Source organism: Cololabis saira, chromosome 10 (assembly GCF_033807715.1).
Source record: "Cololabis saira isolate AMF1-May2022 chromosome 10, fColSai1.1, whole genome shotgun sequence".
Classification (NCBI taxonomy): domain Eukaryota; kingdom Metazoa; phylum Chordata; class Actinopteri; order Beloniformes; family Belonidae; genus Cololabis; species Cololabis saira.
In genome coordinates, this window is record NC_084596.1 from 5,226,358 (window position 1) to 5,246,663 (window position 20,306).

General features: G+C 43.1%; 8 non-coding genes across 8 annotated transcripts; 4 read left to right on the top strand and 4 right to left on the bottom strand.

The window, feature by feature from the left end:
* The first annotated feature begins 2,787 nt into the window (after nt 1-2,787).
* On the top strand, nt 2,788-2,860 carry trnar-ucg (transfer RNA arginine (anticodon UCG)). The gene has a single exon. It is a non-coding gene; the product is annotated as a tRNA-Arg (tRNA).
* A 265-nt stretch (nt 2,861-3,125) lies between these two features.
* On the bottom strand, nt 3,126-3,199 carry trnat-agu (transfer RNA threonine (anticodon AGU)). Its single transcript has one exon. It is a non-coding gene; the product is annotated as a tRNA-Thr (tRNA).
* Nucleotides 3,200-3,904: 705 nt separating this feature from the next.
* trnap-cgg (transfer RNA proline (anticodon CGG)) lies at nt 3,905-3,976 on the bottom strand. The gene has a single exon. It is a non-coding gene; the product is annotated as a tRNA-Pro (tRNA).
* Nucleotides 3,977-5,023: 1,047 nt separating this feature from the next.
* On the top strand, nt 5,024-5,096 carry trnat-ugu (transfer RNA threonine (anticodon UGU)). Its single transcript has one exon. It is a non-coding gene; the product is annotated as a tRNA-Thr (tRNA).
* Nucleotides 5,097-5,720: 624 nt separating this feature from the next.
* trnag-acc (transfer RNA glycine (anticodon ACC)) lies at nt 5,721-5,796 on the top strand. The gene has a single exon. It is a non-coding gene; the product is annotated as a tRNA-Gly (tRNA).
* Nucleotides 5,797-6,479: 683 nt separating this feature from the next.
* trnak-uuu (transfer RNA lysine (anticodon UUU)) lies at nt 6,480-6,552 on the bottom strand. Its single transcript has one exon. It is a non-coding gene; the product is annotated as a tRNA-Lys (tRNA).
* Nucleotides 6,553-7,788: 1,236 nt separating this feature from the next.
* Nucleotides 7,789-7,860, top strand: trnap-cgg (transfer RNA proline (anticodon CGG)). The gene has a single exon. It is a non-coding gene; the product is annotated as a tRNA-Pro (tRNA).
* An 11,559-nt stretch (nt 7,861-19,419) lies between these two features.
* trnat-ugu (transfer RNA threonine (anticodon UGU)) lies at nt 19,420-19,493 on the bottom strand. The gene has a single exon. It is a non-coding gene; the product is annotated as a tRNA-Thr (tRNA).
* Between the last annotated feature and the right edge of the window lie 813 nt (nt 19,494-20,306).

Genomic DNA, 20,306 nt, shown 5'->3' on the forward strand with positions numbered 1-20,306 from the left:
GTCTCCAGATCTCAACCCCATAGAAAACCTTTGGAGGGAGTTGAAAGTCTGTGTTTCCCAGCGACAGCCCCAAAACATCACTGCTCTAGAGGAGATCATGGAGGAACGGACCAATCACTGCTCTAGAGGAGATCATAGAGGAACGGACCAATCACTGCTCTAGAGGAGATCATGGAGGAACGGACCAATCACTGCTCTAGAGGAGATCATGGAGGAACGGACCAATCACTGCTCTAGAGGAGATCATGGAGGAACGGACCAATCACTGCTCTAGAGGAGATCATGGAGGAACGGACCAATCTTCTTCTTCTTCCGGCTCTCAGCGAAGGCGGTCGCATTTTCTGCTCCCTCCTGCCCTTATCTGCCCTGCTGCTTTTTGTCCTGTCTTGTCTTCAGAGTCTCTCCTTTTCACTCCTCTGAAACTCTACAATCATGGAATTGATTAACTGGACCCTCAGTACCATTGACCAAATTTTTGCAACAAGAAGCCAGGGGGTAAGGGAGCCCTCCTGCCCCGACGGAACATTTTTTGCCGGCTATACGATGGACTCCTATAAGAACTGGCGCCCTTTGTGCCTCAAAATTTTATCTGTCGAGGATGTTGAGGACGCCTTCATAATTGGATTTATGATAGCAGGATTTCTCCTAATTGGAGTGGGGATCTTCCTGGCCTATCGACAATCGCGGAAGGCCGCGGGGGCCGTTCTGGCCCTCTCTGAGCTGCCCGAAGCTGCTGAAGGATTGAGCACGGGGCTCAGCACTCAGACTGTAACGCTGGGAGAGCAGGGCCGCAAGCTGGATGCGATTCTTGAACAGAATCGTAGGCTAGCAGGGGTCTTTGAGCTCTATAACAAGATGGAGAAAACCTTGGAGAAGCTGGGCACCCGGCTTGGCGGGGACTGATCACAAATTCGTCTGAGCGGAGTTATTGATTGATCGATTGAGGATCCAGAAGAAAAAGCAGACGGAAAATTACCGAGCTGCCTGCAAATTGTTGATTCGTTTTTGGCCTTGAAGGAGCGGCTGGCAAGCCTCTCCGCTATAATCTCCCGGGAGGAATGTAAACATGACGCTCTGCACCCAACCTAACCCTCCCCCGTCAAAACATCTGAGGATCCTGACTCCCAGAACTGTACCGCTGTTCAATAACATCAAGGACGCTTGGCTACTCTCGGGGAGAAAGGTCGTCGGTCTTACCGCGTTACAGACTCTCACATACACACTGACACACACACACCTCCCTCTCCCCATCCAACCGCCTTCCTGGCTCCCCTCTTATCAGCCCCTCCCGACAAGGACGTCCGGGTTTGAGCGCCAGCAACCCGGCCCTCACTTGGATGAACTGTGCCGGGACCACCACCCCCCCCCCGACTTGCCCACCCCCAATCACCCACATGCAAGTCCTGTGACGTCTGTGCTTCGTGTCTGCGAGGTGTTTTTTTTGCAACTTGATATTGTGTATTGTATGATATTCAATGTGAAGATGTATTTTTTTTCTCCTCCCCCCCTATCCCAGTGTTACCCTTTGGAAAACAGGCGCATAATTCCATCAGTGCCGCCGCCGGTGTATCCGAAGTCAATAACAGTTTTCTAAACTGACTCAATAAAGCTGATTCTGATTCTGATCACTGCTCTAGAGGAGATCATGGAGGAACGGACCAATCACTGCTCTAGAGGAGATCATGGAGGAACGGACCAATCACTGCTCTAGAGGAGATCATGGAGGAACGGACCAATCACTGCTCTAGAGGAGATCACGGAGGAACGGACCAAAATACCAGCAACAGCGTAGAAAAAACCTTGTGAAGACTTACAGAAAACATCTGACCTCTGTCATTGCCAACAAAGGGTGTTTAACAAATTATTGAGATTAACTTTAGTTATTGATCAAATACTTATTTTCAACTATAATTTGCAAATACATTCTTTAAAAATCAGCCAATGTGATTTTCAGATGTTTTTTTTTTTTCATTTAGTTTCTCATAGTTGAAATATATCTGTGATGAAAATTACAGGCCTCACAAGAAGTCACAAGAAAGTAGGATATGTGTCCTACAACGTTTAGTTAATGATTCAGAGGGTTCTCCATTCAATCAGAAATGTTCAGCCTGATTCAAAAGTAACAGTGAGGATTTCTTTCAGATTACCTCCATCAATAACAAAGTTTATAAGGATATGAACACTGGATTATCATAAACGTTGTTATCTGGAAGGACTTGCCTAATATAACCTCTCTGAACAGCTTGGTACAGAGATCTTTGTGCAATAGGCCACTCGGACTTCAGCGGTAGCCTTTGAAAAGTTATTCACGCCCTCCATGAAATAACAGGATCCTTCACTCCTTAGTTATTCTGTTTTAGGTACAATCTTTTGGATAAAAACAGTGTTCAATATTGTGGAGAAACTTTCTATTTATCACCGTTAGCATGTGTGGGCCCAGTAGTTTCTGGTAAGAGAAATCACCATGGAGACGAGGTAACTGAGAAGTTCCCTCGTTAGAGAGACAACTCTGTACAGTCACATCTGAAACAAACATCAAGGTGTTGGTTATTTTTCTAGTAAGTCTAGTGTGACATATATGTCAAGGAGGGAGCAGATTTAGAAGAGACTTTTAACATCACTGAAACATTGTTGTGATGTTAAAGATAATATGACAACTATGGGATTCAAACCCATACGTGCAGAACACGATGGATTAGCAGTCCTTCACCTTAAACTCTCAGTCACCTCGTCTCCATGTTGGTGTTTTCTCCCCAACAATGGAATGAGAAAGAGGAGACAATTGTGGACCACATGGCCTAACGGACAAGGCGTCTGACTTCGGATCAGAAGATTGAGGGTTCAAGTCCCTCTGTGGTTATAGAGCCTTCAGATAGTTACATCTGGTCTCCTAGCTCACATTCACTCTTTAGAAGACATTTTGGTTTATCTATCCTCTCCAGTTATTACAAAAATACAGAGAGATTAGAAGTTCTCCAATAGAATGACAAAACAGCATCCACATTCACTAAGAGTACTTCTGAGAAAGTACGCTGCTATAAATAAGCAAGCGTGTGAGAAATACTGTCAGAACCAGCAGTGAGATATATGTGATCTTTCAGGCATCTCAAGACATTTGAGTTTAGAGGCTCTGCTGGGATTTGAACCCAGGATCTCCTGTTTACTAGACAGGTGCTTTGACCAACTAAGCCACAGAACCTCCATGAAGAAGACTCATTAAAATAAGCAGGTAGTTAAAGCTCTGAAACAGCTTCATGCCATCTCACTGTGCTATGTTTAGAGCACTAACTTCTGTGTACAGAGCAGAATGGATCAGCAGTCCATCAACTTAACCTCTCAGTTACGTTGTCTCCATGGTGATTCCTCCTACCAGAAACAACTGGGGCCTCACATATGAACATAACCTGCTGTGAGTCCAGTTGGACACACGTGCTGCCATGCCAGTGCTACAATTTATTCTTTTTTTCCCTTTTCTTTCGCCCCAACAGTTCCTTTATACAAGAAAGCTACGTCTAAAAGGACACCATCATGTGATCATCTTGTCATAAGTGCATGCAGCTTGCTCAGTGCCAGTATGGGACCCGGACTAAAGGTCAATTATCACCTCTCCAAAAGGAAACTAAGGTTCCTTCACTCAGGGAGGGAGATAGGAGAAGGAGTTCAATAATACACACAATATTTTATCATTTAAAATAGGCACATGGGTTGGTGAAATAACACAAAAAAGGAGAAAGGGTTTATGGACTACGGCTTACCAGCTGATCTCTTGGCATGAAAGAGGAGCAAGATGTAGGTTTTCAGCATTCACACATCATGCTGATGTTTGTCTTCAGGTAAAGCATTGTACTACAGTCTTGAATCTTTGCTACTTGGAGGAGAAAACCACCAATTGCATAATTCACTGGGGCTCGTCCGGGAATTGAACCCGGGACCTCTCGCACCCGAAGCTAGAATCATACTACTAGACCAACGAGCCACAAAACACACAACTGACCAACAAAAAGTCCATGTCATCAGAAGCAGGAGCTGTCATTAATGACATACCAAAGATGATGGTTCTGGAGGTTAAAAACAGCAATCAGTGAAATAAACAATAATAACAAAAGAAATCTGACAAAAACACCTGAAAAAGAAACATTATTTTGTCACAGCAGCTTGAAAATATGGTAACTTCCCCAAGCGTGTGCAAAACCTTGAGTTACAGTCTCCCAAACTAAGTAGAGACGTTCTAATTGAGTTCACACTTGGGGGGTAACTGACTGTCAGACACACCACGTAAAGAAATACACATTTGGTAAAGAAGAATTGGAGGAGTTCCCACCATGTGGCATGAGTGAAGAACAGCAAAGCATTAAAGTCATAAAACTGACTAGAATATAATTGATATAATTGCAGCATTTGTAGGAACACCAGACCAGATCAAGCTCCGCTGGAAGACGCTGGAAAAGGAGAACTACAGGACCAAGAAACAAAACGGTACCAGCGGGTCCGATTATCCGCGTGCTGCTGTTATTGTTGTTGTTTTGGATTTGGATACAGGAAGAAGAAGCAGAAATGACGGGAATTACGTCATGACGTTCTCCGTGTGTCGCTGGTTTGATCCACATATCCCAAATGATTAATTAACATGTATACAGGGATAACCCTGTTAGCTCATGCACGGAACTTATTGTGTCCTGCACCTTATTTCTATTTCAATTGTTGCTTGAAAATAAAAATAAGCAGAAATATACATTAGGTAACGTGCACAATTCAGAGTTGGTCCTGGCTACTTTTGCGCCCTGGGTGAACTGTCCAACAATCAGATAAATCAATCACCGCTTAGGAGGCAGGTAACCATATATGGTAAGTATAAAAGTTACCATCCTTCATAGCTCTGTTACTTCACATAAAGCCAGGACAGCAGTGGAACAGGTTTGTGTACTAAATATATCACAGTGAGGTGAAATAAAGCTGCTCCAGAGGTAGAATGAACTTGTTGTGTCAACAGGGTTTTTATAACAAGTTGAAGACGTGTGTTGAGGGCCCTGTGGCTTAGTTGGTCAAAGCATCTGTCTTGTAAACAGGAGATCCTGGTTCAAATCCCAGCAGAGCCTTTAAACTCATGAAGACAAAGGTAAGGATGTAACTCTTGTAATGTTTAAAACCATGTACTTTGATGGGAAAAAGTATTCAACTTCTGGTTTTTCCACACGGTTGGATAAAGTCTTCTCCTCCGTTAGGGAGGAAACTGTTTGTCAACACTTACAATGTTTCTCAGTGTAGTAAGTTCTTCATGTGACATTTCCTAAGCAGTAGAAAGCAGACTGAACTCATCACATTTACCAGCCCTCATGAATATTGAGGTGATTATTGGTCATCAGTGAACAGTCGTTGGCTGACCGTCACTGCCAGGGTTCTTGAGAAAGCTTTGATCCAGTCAGGAGTGGGTACAAAGAGAGAGATCTGTTCATTCAAATGTCAATGACAAACCTCTCCAAGTCTATGGTCTCTTTCTAAGAGGATGCTGTTTCCACATGTCTAACTGAATATACCTGCAAACATGAAGACGGTAATCTAGAAGTTGTTGTATAAGCTGAGGGACAAATGGAGGTAAGTATCTTGTGATATTGGAGAAACATCATCAAATAGTTACTTTCCCTGACATGGAGACTGCTCATCTGGTCGTAATGCTGGAAAACTGTGACGTCTCATTCAGCAGTTTCAGGTTCTTTCCTGCAGCGTTGGTGGTGTAGTGGTCACTCAGCATGGCTGCTTACCAAGCAGTTGACCTGGGTTTGATTCCCAGCCATCGCAGCAAACATGAGGGTGTTAAGAGTTCTCTTAACGCTGGGGGAAAGTTAGCAGTCTTTATGAAAATGAAGTCAAACAGTCAACACGTATGTCTACATGGACAACAATACTCTGATCAGAATCACATAAAAGGTGTTTGTGTTTTGTTGAAGTGGAGATAGCAGCTGGGTTTCAGCTAAACATGCGGTGAAGTACCAGGAGAATGCTAGAGACAGACAGGTGGGAGGTGGACGGGTCCAGCATCTCCTGGTGCCGTAGGAGACGATGATGGAGCAGTAGCAAAACCATGAATGAGGTGGAAGATGAGACCTCCATCTATCTGGATCTCCTTCTGCCTGAAGCCTGTTCTTCTTCCTCCCTGATCGGACATCTCTCACATTGTTCTGCTGCAGCTTGTTCTCCGGCTTCCTCCTCCTTATCTTTAATCTGGACTTTCACTAGTTTTTGTCCTGGCTCCGAGTGAACAAGTCCCACTTTGCTGCCATTAACATTGTTACATTATTGTTTGGAAACATGCAGGTCCCTCGGATTAAGAGTGTGATGCTCGACATCTGAGATACCGAGGTCTTGCATGAGAACTTTGTTTCTGTCTTTCCTCCATTTGTTTTTTTTTTTTAGTTTAAGATGAATATTGAAAATGATGATGTCATTACTTAACAGTCAGAAACAGCTGCCAGCAGTTAATCCACCTGAACAGGGACTTGAACCCTGGACCCTCAGATTAAAAGTCTGATGCTCTTCCAGCTGAGCTACTCAGGTCATGTTTGGAGTGTTTCTGGAGTGAGTCCTGGAGGAACTTTCAGTGGTTGTTCCTCTAAAACATGACAGGAGATGCTGCTCAATTCTGCTTTAAACTTTGTAGGTTTTTCTTCCATTGAAGTCTTTCTGTCTGGCAAAAGTCAGTCTTCAGTTTTCCAGTATTTAAACTTAATAACTGTGTATCAATGTCATTGGAAAGTCAGTGTCCATCTCATTTTAAACCTTTATATCGATGAAGGGGATCTTAAAGACCCTCAACCCTCACAGATCAGTAATTTAGAATCAGGCCAGACAGCCATGACTGAAGGAGAATCTTCTGAATCCCAATTCAGTGTCACTGCTTTCTTTTTATTGCTAAAACTAGCCCAGGGTAGATGACACTTTACCTTCAGGTTTTGTTTTATTTGAACCCAGCCAGTAATGTATGTATATAAAATGGTATATAGAATAATTATTATATTGTTTATGTTAAGATGTGTATATATTATTATTATTTTTTTTAAAAGCAACAATTGAAATAGAAATAAGGTGCAGGACACAATAAGTTCCATGCATGAGCTAACAGGGTTATCCATGTATACATGTTAATTAATCATTTGGGATATGTGGATCAAACCAGCGACACACGGAGAACGTCATGACGTAATTCCCGTCATTTCTGCTTCTTCTTCCTGTATCCAAATCCAAAACAACAACAATAACAGCAGCACGGAGGATAATCGGACCCGCTGGTACCGTTTTGTTTCTTGGTCCTGTAGTTCTCCTTTTCCAGCGTCTTCCAGCGGAGCTTGATCTGGTCTGGTGTTCCTACAAATGCTGCTTGCTATATCAATTATATTCTAGTCAGTTTTATGACTTTAATGCTTTGCTGTTCTTCACTCATGCCACATGGTGGGAACTCCTCCAATTCTTCTTTACCAAATGTGTATTTCTTTACGTGGTGTGTCTGACAGTCAGTTACCCCCCAAGTGTGAACTCAATTAGAACGTCTCTACTTAGTTTGGGAGACTGTAACTCAAGGTTTTGCACACGCTTGGGGAAGTTACCATATTTTCAAGCTGCTGTGACAAAATAATGTTTCTTTTTCAGGTGTTTTTGTCAGATTTCTTTTGTTATTATTGTTTATTTCACTGATTGCTGTTTTTAACCTCCAGAACCATCATCTTTGGTATGTCATTAATGACAGCACCTGCTTCTGATGACATGGAGTTTTTGTTGGCCAGTTGTGTGTTTTATGGCTCGTTGGTCTAGTAGTATGATTCTCGCTTCGGGTGCGAGAGGTCCCGGGTTCAATTCCTGGACGAGCCCCAGTAAATTATGCATTTTGTGGTTTTCTCCTCCAAGTAGCAAAGATTCAAGACTGTAGTACACTGTATTCCTTTACCTGAAGACAAACATCGGCATGATGTGTAAATGCTGAAAACTCACATCTTGCTCCTCTTTCATGCCAAGAGATCAGCTGGTAAGCCGTAGTCCATAAACCCTTTCCCCTTTTTTGTGTTATTTCACCAAGCCCATGTGCCTATTTTAAATGATAGAATATTGTGTGTATTATTGAACTTCTCCTATCTCCCTCCCTAAGTGAAGGAACCTTAGTGTCCTTTTGTAGAGGTGATAATTGACCTTTAGTACGGGTCCCATACTGACACTGAGCAAGCTGCATGCACTTATGACAAGATGATCACATGATGGTGTCCTTTTAGACGTAGCTTTCTTGTATAAAGGGACTGTTGGGCGAAAGAAAAGGGAAAAAAAAGAATGAATTCTAGCACTGGCATGGCAGCTCGTGTGTCCAACTGGACTCACAGCAGGTTATGTTAATATGTGAGGCCCCAGTTGTTTCTGGTAGGAGGAATCACCATGGAGACAACGTAACTGAGAGGTTAAGTTGATGGACTGCTGATCCATTCTGCTCTGTACACAGAAGTTGCAGAGGTTAGTTCTCTAAACATAGCACAGTTCTGAACAGTTCTGATACAGGTCCACAGATGTCCTGGGAAGGGGAGGGCTAGTGGGGGCAGAGCATCTTGTTATTCATTCCTCCAGGGAGATTGTGACTGGAGCAGCCGGCCAAGCTGCTCTGTCAAGGTCAGATTGTAGAATCAAGAATTGTATTGAAAAACGGGCAGTAATTTTCCGTCTGCCTTAAGTCTTTGGTTCATCAATGGCGACTCCAAACAGCCAAATTTCTGGTCAATTCCCACCAAGCCGAGCTTCCAACTTCTCCAAGGTCTTTTCCATCTTGCCAATGAGTTCAAAAACCACTGCCAGCCTGTTATTTAGCTCCCCCAGCGTTAGTGTTGGATGTTTTTGTTTATGTTCTTGTATTGACCACACTAACCGGAAGTGGGTGGAGTCACACAGGTGTTCTTGATTTATGATTGTCAATAAATGACTCCGGCTTGCCGGCTCCAGCAGAGTGAGAGCAGCGGCATATGCCAGTCAAACGAAGTGGATGATTGAGACTGAGTTATTTCCTCCGTTATGGTTTCCTATCGGCATTCCAGCCCTTAAACATGGCAGCGTCAACAGGTTATGGGCCCAGAAAGGACTTTGGAAGCCGATGGAACCGTTTGTGTTTCGACGGAGATGAAAAGAACTACGAGTTATGGGAGACGAAATTCCTGGCGCACCTGCGCCTGATTGATCTCAAGAGCACGATATTGGGTGAACCACCTGGAGACGGTGACGAGAACGCGGACGAGGACGCCGACAAGAATGAGCAGGTGTATGCTGAATTAATCCAGTTCCTGGATGACAAAAGTTTGTCCCTGGTGATGAGAGACGCTGCTGATGATGGCAGGAAAGCATTAAAAATCCTGAGAGATCATTATGCCGGCGCGGGGAAGCCGCGCGTCATAAGTTTGTACACTGAACTGACATCTCTTCAGAAGGCCGTCAACGAGAGTGTTACGGACTACATTATCCGCGCAGAGACGGCGATCACTGCACTGCGAAATGCAGGAGAGACTCTGAGCGATGGATTACTGACTGCCATGATTTTAAAGGGCCTGCCAGAGGCATTTAAGCCATTCTCTGTGCACGTTACGCAAAGTGATGAAACGTTAACCTTTGCGGAGTTCAAGACTAAGTTGAGAAGTTATGAAAGCACGGAGAAATTTGCGGCTGTCTGCTCAACTGAGGACAATGTGATGAAAATTGGTGAGAGGAGAAGAGCCGATGTCAGCTCAATCACCTGTTATTCCTGCGGCCTGAAAGGACACATGGCGCGGGACTGCGCAAAAAGCACGGAGATGCGCAGAGATCAGAGACGGTGGTGCAGTTTCTGCAGGAGTTCCGGGCATCGAGATGCAAACTGCAGACGGAAGAAGCAGGATAAAGCCAAACAAGCAGTGGACGGAGAGGACCACACCTTCGCTTTCATGGTGGACCAGGGCGCTCCTGTCTGCAGGATGAAGGAGAGGGGCCTTATGGTGGATTCTGGCGCAACAAGGCACATCGTGACAGACATCACCAGATTTGAGTTTTTCGACGCAAGCTTCAAGCCACAGAGTCACGTTCTGGAGTTGGCTGATGGGGTGAAAACCAGCGGAGTTGCGGAGAAAAGGGGTACTGCCAAGTTTCATCTGACAGACATCAACGGGAGAGTTGTGGATGTGCTGCTGACGGACGCGCTGTATGTCCCGTCGTTTACGCAGGACATATTCTCCGTCAAAGCGGCAACTGCCCAAGGAGCAAAGGTAATCTTCAAAGAAGGTCAGAACAGACTCATTCACAAAAATGGTGCAGCTTTTGACATTCATGTGTCTGACAGACTGTTTTATCTGAAAACAGTTAAGGACCTAAGTGATGTTTGCAATGGTTGCTATGACATCCAGACGTGGCATGAAATTTTAGGCCATTGTAATTACGGTGATGTGTTGAGTCTCGAGAGTGTTGCAAAGGGTATGAAAATTAAGAACAAATCTGAAAAGTCTGAAATGAAATGTGAAGTGTGTATTCAAGGAAAATTTGCACAGAGCAGAAACTGAGAACCGGATGAAAAAGCAAAGGGTGTTCTAGAACTAGTACATGCAGACCTGGCTGGACCAGTACAGCCTGTAGCTAAAGATGGGTTTAGATATGCTTTAGCGTTTACTGATGACTATTCTGGTGCCATCTTTACTTATTTCTTAAAAGCCAAGAGTGATGCTGTTAAAGGTACAGAAAAGTTTATTGCTGATGTTGCACCTTATGGTAAAATTAAAACTTTAAGATCAGATAATGGAACTGAATTTACGTCATGTGATTTTCAGTCACTGCTCAGCAGAAATTCCATAAGACATGAAAGATCAGCCCCTCATTCCCCCCATCAGAATGGGACAGCTGAAAGAAGTTGGAGGACTTTATTTGAGATGGCCCGGTGAATGTTAATCGAGAGTAATTTACCAAAAGAGTTGTGGACTTATGCAGTTCAGGCTGCTGCAATTATTCGTAATCGGTGTTACAACAGACGGCTCAAGCAAACTCCATACACTGTGTTAACTGGAAAGAAGCCTGATCTCTCTCAAATGAGAATTTTTGGGTCAGAATGCTATGCCTACAAGCATGATAAGAAAAAGCTGGATGCACGCTGTGACAAAGGGATTTTTGTAGGTTATGATAAAAACAGTCCTGCATATCTTGTCTTTTATCCAGACACAGGAAGAATACTGAAAAACAGGCTGGTGAAGTTCATCACAAAGAAAGCTAATGAATGCTATACTCAGACAGATGAAGAAATAGAGGAGCATGTTTTGTCTAGAGAGAGAGTTGGCATGGAGTTACCAAAATCTGACCTGGTGCAAATAGCTCCACAAGAAATAAAAGATGAGACCAGTGACACAAATGTGAGCACAGATGGGGGAGAAAGCAGTCATATTACACGTTACCCAAAGAGAGAGAGGAGAACTCCTCAGTACTATACAGATTCTTCTCATGAGGTAAAATGTGTCGAGGATCAGGAAATGACTATTGACTATTGCTATAGAGTTGCATGTGGTGTTCCCCAGACATTGAAGGAAGCAATGAGCTCCTCAAAATCAGAATTATGGGCTAAAGCTATGAAGGAGGAAATGGGTTCTTTGCAGGAGAATGACACCTTTACCTTAACCACCTTACCTGAGGGCAAACATGCAGTGGGGGGCAGGTGGGTTTATGCTGTAAAGGAAAGTCCTGTAGAAACTATTTACAAAGCTAGATACGTGGCAAAAGGCTACAGTCAAGTTGCTGGCATTGATTTTAAAGAAACTTTTTCTCCTACTGCTGATATGACATCTGTACGTAGCTTAATGCAGCTTGCAGCGCAGTATGATTTAGAACTACATCAGATGGATGTAAAGACTGCATACCTTCATGCCCCGATTGATTGTGAAGTGTTTGTAGAACAACCAGAAGGATTTGAAGTCAAGTCAGATACTGGTGAGAAATTAGTCTTTAGACTTAATAAATCTCTTTATGGTCTTAAACAGTCAGGAAGAAACTGGAACAAAATGCTTCATGATTATCTCACAGAAAATGGTTTTGTTCAGAATTCAGTTGATTACTGTGTTTATAACAAACAAACAGAAAATGGACGGGTAATATTGATCATTTGGGTTGATGACCTCATTATTGCAGCGAGTGATGATCAGATACTTAGGAGTGTGAAGAAAATGTTGGGAGCAAAGTTTAAAATGAAAGATCTTGGAAAACTTAAGCACTTTCTAGGAATTGATTTCACACAGAAAGGAGGTGAAATAAAGATGAACCAGAAAAGATGCATTGCAAAGTTATTGGAGAGATTTGACATGACTCAATGTAAAACAAGGTGTACCCCATGTGAATGTAAACTGAAATTTGATGATGAAGGTGAACTTGTTGAACCAAAAAGATACCGTATGATAGTTGGCAGTTTGATCTATGTAATGACCTGTACAAGGCCAGACCTGAGTTTTATTGTCAGTAAGCTGTCACAATATTTGTCTGAACCCAAAGAACAACACTGGGTTGCTGCAAAACATGTGTTGAGGTATCTGAAAGGCACTGTGGACCAGGAAATGTCTTTCAAGAAAAGTGATGAGAATCTAAAACTTCTAGCATACAGTATTGCAGACTGGGCGGCAGACCAGAACGACAGACGTAGTATGACTGGTTACTGTTTCAGTTTATCTAAGACAGGACCCATTATTTCCTGGAAGAGTAAGAAACAACACACTGTTGCTCTATCCACATGTGAAGCAGAATACATGGCTTTAGCTGCAACAACACAGGAAAGCTTGTATCTTGTAAATTTAATGAATGAGATGGACAATCACTGTAAATATGCACCTGTGACAGTTTATGAGGACAATCAAGGCACGATCGCACTTTCTAAGGACCCTGTCTGTCGTCAGCGATGTAAACACATTGATATCAGGTATCACTTTATCAGGGGCCTGTACTACGAAGCGGGATTTGGGGTTAGCGAGGTAACTTCAGGTTTAACCCTGGGTTTTCAGGACTACGACGGTGGTTCACTTCTTAGCGGGGCACATCGCCATGGTAACTTATGCTGAACCGCTAACCTGCTCCGGAGCAGGTTATGTTCGAGATACAGATCGCCGGGTATAAAAGCACCGCCCACTGACCAATCAGCTCTCTTGGAAAATGACATGCCCTTTCGAAGAGAATCCAGTGGAGCTTGGTGCGCGGATCGTGAGAGGATCCCTCTGAAGAGAACGCGTATTCAGGGACCACCAAAACCCCTTTGCTTTCCCTGATGAGTACCTGTATGAACGATCCAAAAAAAAAGGAAAAAAAGAAAAAAGGAGAAAATAAAAAATAAATCAATCAATGAATAAATAAAACAAATCATCACCCAAAATCCGATGTACAGTCAATCCAAAACTAATACCAATTAAATAAATAAATCAAGAAGAAATGAAAAAGAAGATGCATTTGTAAGGGGATAGCAAAAAAGGGATTTTCAATTTCGTCCCTCGAACATTCTGAGAAGTCACTTTAAAATACTAAATACCCCCCTCCTGAAAAAATAAAAAATTAAATAAAATAAATAAAAAAACCCAATTCTTTGGTACAGCATCAGCACAAGTTATCGGTCAACAACAATAGTTATAGAACCAATATATACAGACTGTCTCAGAAAATTAGAATATTGTGATTTTCTGTAATGCAAACACAAAAACAAAAAAAATGTCATACATTCTGGATTCATTACAAATCAACTGAAATATTGCAAGCCTTTTATTATTTTAATATTGCTGATCATGGTTTACAGTTTAAGATTAAGATTCCCAGAATATTCAAATATATGTTTATATCCCTATGAATTTACGCATTTATACAGTCAGCGATCTTTTGCCAGCTGTCTTTCCTGCATTTTGCAGCTGCAACTGTGTTGCTTTTTGCCTGTATTATATGCCTATACTCATCATATTTCCGTAAAATTATTGTTTGCTCTTCGCTACTGAAATAAGCGGCTCTGACAGCGGACTTCTCCATGCTTGCGATTGGTCATGCGCTGAAAACACCGCCCCTTTTATGTGCACGCGCTCATATCCAGATTGGAGAAACCTGGGTTGATATACCGAGTTGATAACCGCCGTCGTGTGACCGCTTAGCGTGATTGCAATTGTCCCGCTTAGTGAATCTGGATAAGGAAAAGATATCCTGGATATGTTGAACTTGCTTCGTAGTACAGGCCCCAGATCTGCACTTGTCGATGGAAAAGTGACCGTTGTGTTTTGTCCAACAGAAGATATGGTGGCAGACATTTTCACAAAATCTGTAACCAAAGCCAGAATGGCTAAATTTGTATGTTTCATTTTTGGTGTTTGAAATGATGGCTGTTATTTGATATGTGCTGGCAACCTAAGAACAAGTGGGGGTGTTGGATGTTTTTGTTTATGTTCTTGTATTGACCACACTAACCGGAAGTGGGTGGAGTCACACAGGTGTTCTTGATTTATGATTGTCAATAAATGACTCCGGCTTGCCGGCTCCAGCAGAGTGAGAGCAGCGGCATATGCCAGTCAAACGAAGTGGATGATTGAGACTGAGTTATTTCCTCCGTTATGGTTTCCTATCGGCATTCCAGCCCTTAAACATGGCAGCGTCAACAGTTAGAGTCTGAGTGTTGGTCGCAGAGCTTATCCCCTCAAAACAAATCTAATCAAGACGGCAAACTATAGAAATATGATTTCGAAGTAGATCAAAGTATGTGTATTTATTAGGGCTGTCAAAGTTTCAGGTTTAAACTGGGAGAATAAACTGAATTTGTCACAGTTAAAGGAAAACATCCATATAATGTGGTTGATGTCAGGATAATCCCAGCATGTAACATTCAACTGAAATGAAACTGGCCAATGTATTCGGCTGCACAGTCCTATATCAACATGGGGAGCCTTAATTTCTTTTTTTTTTTTTTTTTTTTACCTTGTCTGCACACATATTATTGATTGATACCATGACGGTAGAAACCAAAAGTGTATATATGTGCATTATTACTATATGTAATATATACATATATATACGCACACATATGCGTACACATACATAAATATACACATACAAACCCAGTGTTTTTTTTTTTTTTTGGGGGGGGGGGGAGGGGGTGGGGGGGGGGGGTGACGACATCCACTGCCAATCCAGGAAGCAGGAACACACGGAGACACACGTCAAGCACTGGAAATCTGCAACAAAAAACCACAAACAAAGCACGAAACCGGCACGGAGCCATCCAAAACACGAACAGCAATCGACCTAAATCTTGAGATCTGATCGCAGTCTGAGCTAAGCTATCGCTACCGCTACCTAAACCCAAAAACTAGAGAGCCAGCATGCAGGTGAACAAGCCAGTGTGTATGTCTATGTGTGTGTGTGTGTATGTATATGATCATGCATGTGTGTGTGTGTGTGTGTGTGTGTGTGTGTGTGTGTGTGTGTGTGTATGCATGTGACTAAATGACTATATGTGTGTATGTGTGTGTGTGTGTGTGTGTGTGTGTGTGTGTGTGTGTAATAAACCAAACAAAGCTCCACCTGAAGTGTATCTATAGTGGGGGAGGGGGGGGAGCAACCCCGCCACCCGCGAGACCAGAGGCCGACAAGGAAGAGCCCGGAACCCAGGCCACCGGCAACCCCACAGAGGGGAGAAGTAGGAGGGAGGCAACCCACCGCCTGCGAGGCCCCCCCCCCACCCGGCGGCGGCCGAGGGGGCCCGCGGGCGGGGCCCCCACGGCGCGGAAAGAAGCAGCCAGGGATCCCGCGGCGGCGGACCGCGACCCAGGCAATCCCCGGCCACCCGGTCCGGGCCGGACACGCGGCCAGGAGGCCCTCACCCTTCAGGCCAACGACCCCCACCCGGCAGGGGGCCAGCCTGCCTGGAGAGACAGAGCCGCCCCGGCCGCCGACGCGGGCAGGCGCACCCGTCCCCCACGAAAGTGGTCCTCCAAGACCAGAGGGGCGCCCCGCCGTAGAGGCAGCGGGGGGGACCGGAGACGGGCCCGGAGAGAGGGAACCCCCCAACAAGGCGACACCCGCGCAGGCCCGACAACGGAGGGCCCCAGACCCAGGCATCCCATTCATTCATCCATTCACCTATCCGATACCTATACTAATAATAATATAATATACTATACATAATAATAATAATAATACTAATAATAATACTAATAATAATAATAATAATAATAACCATCTTTGTATAATATAATATTGATAAATTATTAAGTTTTTGATGTCCTGCCAATGGAGGCTCAAATCCTCCATGGCAGGACCCTTCCATACCGCATTCTCACCGACACAGACATACAATCACGCACCGTTTCCCCCTCCCCGGGGGGGTCCAGCACCGCCAGAAGGCACCCCAGGCTGCACGGCGGGCCCCGCCAGGCCCGGGTAACCCGACCCACCCGTCCCAGGCCCAGGCCGGTGAGGGAACGCGGGTGATGTGGGACCCCCTCCCGCCCCTTGTGTTGAGTGCATGTGATTAATGCCATAAAAACAGGGAGGAGGGAGGGCCAAGCATCGATTGACACCGACCCCCCCCCCTCCCGAACTACGTGTCCTTGTCAAGTGTATTTATAAAGTGTTGAATGTGCAGTGTCTATTTTGCTGTTAAAACCGTGAGGCGGGGAGTGCCAGGCCCCGCGGGACAGTGCCCCCCACGACCCGGACCCCCCGCCCTTCGCCTATGTACGTATGAATCGTGTAGGGGGGGCAAGAGGGGGAGCGGAGGCCGAAGCCAGGAAGCAGGACCAGCAAAGCCGGCCCTGATAAGACAACCGCGTCCCCCCACCGGCCGTCCAGTAGACGGGGGCCAGCCCCCCGAGCCGGGCAAGGGCCCCACCGTACCTCCAAGGGCGCCCCCGGCGCCGCCGGAGCCCCCAGACGGAGGGGGAAACGGTCCAACATCCTCCCATTCATACTGACAACATAAGACATAGATACCTGGGAATGGTGCCACCCCGCCGTCGCGCCCGCCCGTGCACCCCCCGGTCAGGGGAGGCCCGCTCCCCGGACCCGATGGTTTTCTTTGCGATACATAAGGCAGTGAGAACCCGGTGTGTCCAATTAGGATCTATTTGAGTGTCTCCCAGGTGACCTAATATACATACCGTGGGGCACACTGGGATTCTGTGGTTGATCCATGTGGATAAATCCTCACAAATCTCCTTCCAGAACCTCTGTACCGGTGTACAGAACCATAAAGCATGCATATAATTATCTGGGGTGTTCTCTGTGCACTGTGAACAGATATTAGAGGTGACAAAGCCCATCTGGAACATCCTTTGTCCAGTATAATGTATTCTATGAAGAACTTTGTACTGTATAAGTTGTAGGTTTGGGTTTTTAGTCATAGTAAACGTATTTAAGCATATTTGTGACCAAGAAAACTGGTCGGTATTAAGAGAGAGATCCGCCTCCCACTTAGAGATAGGGAGAGAGACTGAATCGTCCAGTTTAGACACTAACCTGTAGAGTTTTGATAACAACTTTAAAGTGCTTAGATTCAATAAATCTATTATCTTAGCGGGAAGTTGTAAATCTAATTGGCTAATTTTGTATGTTTTATTTATTATTGCCTTAAGTTGTTGATACTCTAAAAATGTATTCCTGCTAACTCCGTATTGAACAATAAGTGTATTGAAAGGTACAAACTGTCCTCCTACAATTACGTGCTGTAAGTACCGTATTCCTTGATCTCTCCATTGAACGAAGTTAACCATCTTTTTATCATTTTTCACGATGTCTGGGTTGTTCCATATGGGTGTACGGTCACATGGAAAAAGTGAAATTTTAGCTATTTTAAGAAATTCCCACCAAGCTGATAAAGTTGTGCTAATATTAATGCTTTTGAAACATTGATGACGTTTGATACTTTGACTAATAAATGGTAACTCTGAGATTTCTAGTTCATTACAAAACACTTGCTCTGAGTCCAGCCATTGACTATCTAAAGGATGATCTTTTGACCATTTTACAATATACTGTAACTTACTGGCTATGAAGTAATACTGAAAATTAGGTAATTCTAAACCTCCATATTCTTTGGATTTTTGCAATGTCTTTAAACTAATACGTGGAGTTTTATTTTTCCACAGAAATTTTGATACATATGAGTCCAACGATTTAAACCAGGAAAGAGGGGGTTTGCATGGTATCATTGAGAAAAAATAATTTACTTTTGGTAAAACCATCATTTTAATGGTGGCTATTCTACCCATGAGCGAAATGGGGAGAGAGCTCCATCTGGAAAGATCATCTTCTATTTTCTTTATAAGCTGAACATGATTTAATTTTATTAACTCTGACAGCCTAGGGGAGATGTTTATGCCTAAATATCTAATGTTCCCTGATTGTAATTGAGTATTTGTTATATTCCTAAAATTGCAGTTAACACACAAAACAGTGGATTTAGACCAATTAATAGAATAATCAGACAGAGATGAAAATCCCTCTATAAGTGCAATTGTCTGTGATAGTGAAGATCGTGAGTTCTGGAGGAAGAGGAGTACGTCATCCGCATAAAGACTTATTTTGTGCTCTAATATTTTACATTGTATACCTTTAATATTTTGATTTTGTCTAATAGCTGCTGCTAAAGGTTCAATAAATATTGCAAATAATGAGGGAGAGAGAGGGCAACCCTGTCTAGTGCCTCTTTGCAAGGTAAAACTTGTAGAGATTTGATCATTTGTCCTTACACGTGCCTTGGGAGAGCTGTATAATATTTTTATCCAGTCAATGAAAGATTCGCCAAATCCAAATTTATGCAAAGTTGCCAATAGAAACTTCCAATTTACCTTATCAAATGCTTTTTCCGCGTCTAAGGATATAATAGTAGTCTCCTGTTTATTGATACTCGAATAGTCTATAATATTTAATAATCTGCGAATATTAGTAGACGAATGTCTACCTTTAATGAAGCCTGTTTGATCCGGATGTATAATAGAAGGGGTGACTCTTTTCAGACGTTCAGTAATGGCCTTGCTAATTATTTTAAGGTCTACATTTATCAATGAAATTGGGCGGTAGCTCGATGGGAGCAAGGGATCCTTGTCCGGTTTTAATAAAAGACTAATATTAGCAGAGTTCATATTTAAGGGTAAGCTTTTATTCTCCCTAGCATTTAGAATCATTTTATAAAATGTTGGTGTTGGTGAGGGGAGCCTTAATTTCCACTTTAAGGCCCAGCTCTGGAAGCCTTTTATTTTCTGCAGACAAAACAAGGAAGTAAAGAACAAAATCCCACTTAATTGAGAGGCTAAATGTACTAAGCATTAGTGTACCAAACAGGGGAGAAGGTGACATCTTTAACCAACCTTGTGGAAGACCAGACATTGAATACAATTTTCCACAAAGCCTGTGTTTTTTATCATTACATATTCTTAATTCTCAGTTTAAAGGCTCTGCTGGGATTTGAACCCAGGATCTCCTGTTTACAAGACCGATGCTTTGACCAACTAAGCCACAGGGCCCTCAACACACGTCTTCAACTTGTTATAAAAACCCTGTTGACACAACAAGTTATTCTACCTCTGGAGCAGCTTTATTTCACCTCACTGTGATATATTTAGTACACAAACCTGTTCCACTACTGTCCTGGCTTTATGTGAAGTAACAGAGCTATGAAGGATGGTAACTTTTATACTTACCATATATGGTTACCTGCCCTGAAAAGGTTCAGTTAAAGCAGGTCTTGTGTGTTCCAGCAAAGATCTGATGTTGTCATTACATTTGAATAACTCAAGACTTAAAGTTGTTCTGATTTTTGCTGGAATATTTTATATTTTATAATTTTATATTTTAAAATGATAATTCAGGCTTCAATTCTGCCAGTATGTGATCAATTATACCAATTATATTCAAGTCGGTTTTATGACTTTAATGCTTTGCTGTTCTTCACTCGTGCCACATGGTGGGATACTCCTCCAATTCGTGATGATGAAAGATGAAGAAATACTGTGTGTATTATTGCAGGGGTTCTTAACCTTTATGACCTTGGGGCCCAATTTTTTCAGTACAGAGTGGCCCGGGGCCCATTAAATATTAACACTGTATAGCAGGGGTATTCAACTAAAACTTGAATACTATATATAAAACTATAAAACTATATATATATATATATATATAAAAAGTACATATTTGCCCATTAACATGTGTAACTTGAATTACACATATTTTTTTATCTTAAAAATAAAATAGATTTAATTTTATTTTTCAAATGCTATTTTATTTCTCTACCAGCAGTTTGAATTTCCCCTTTTCTTTGTCAATTGTCTCAACACATT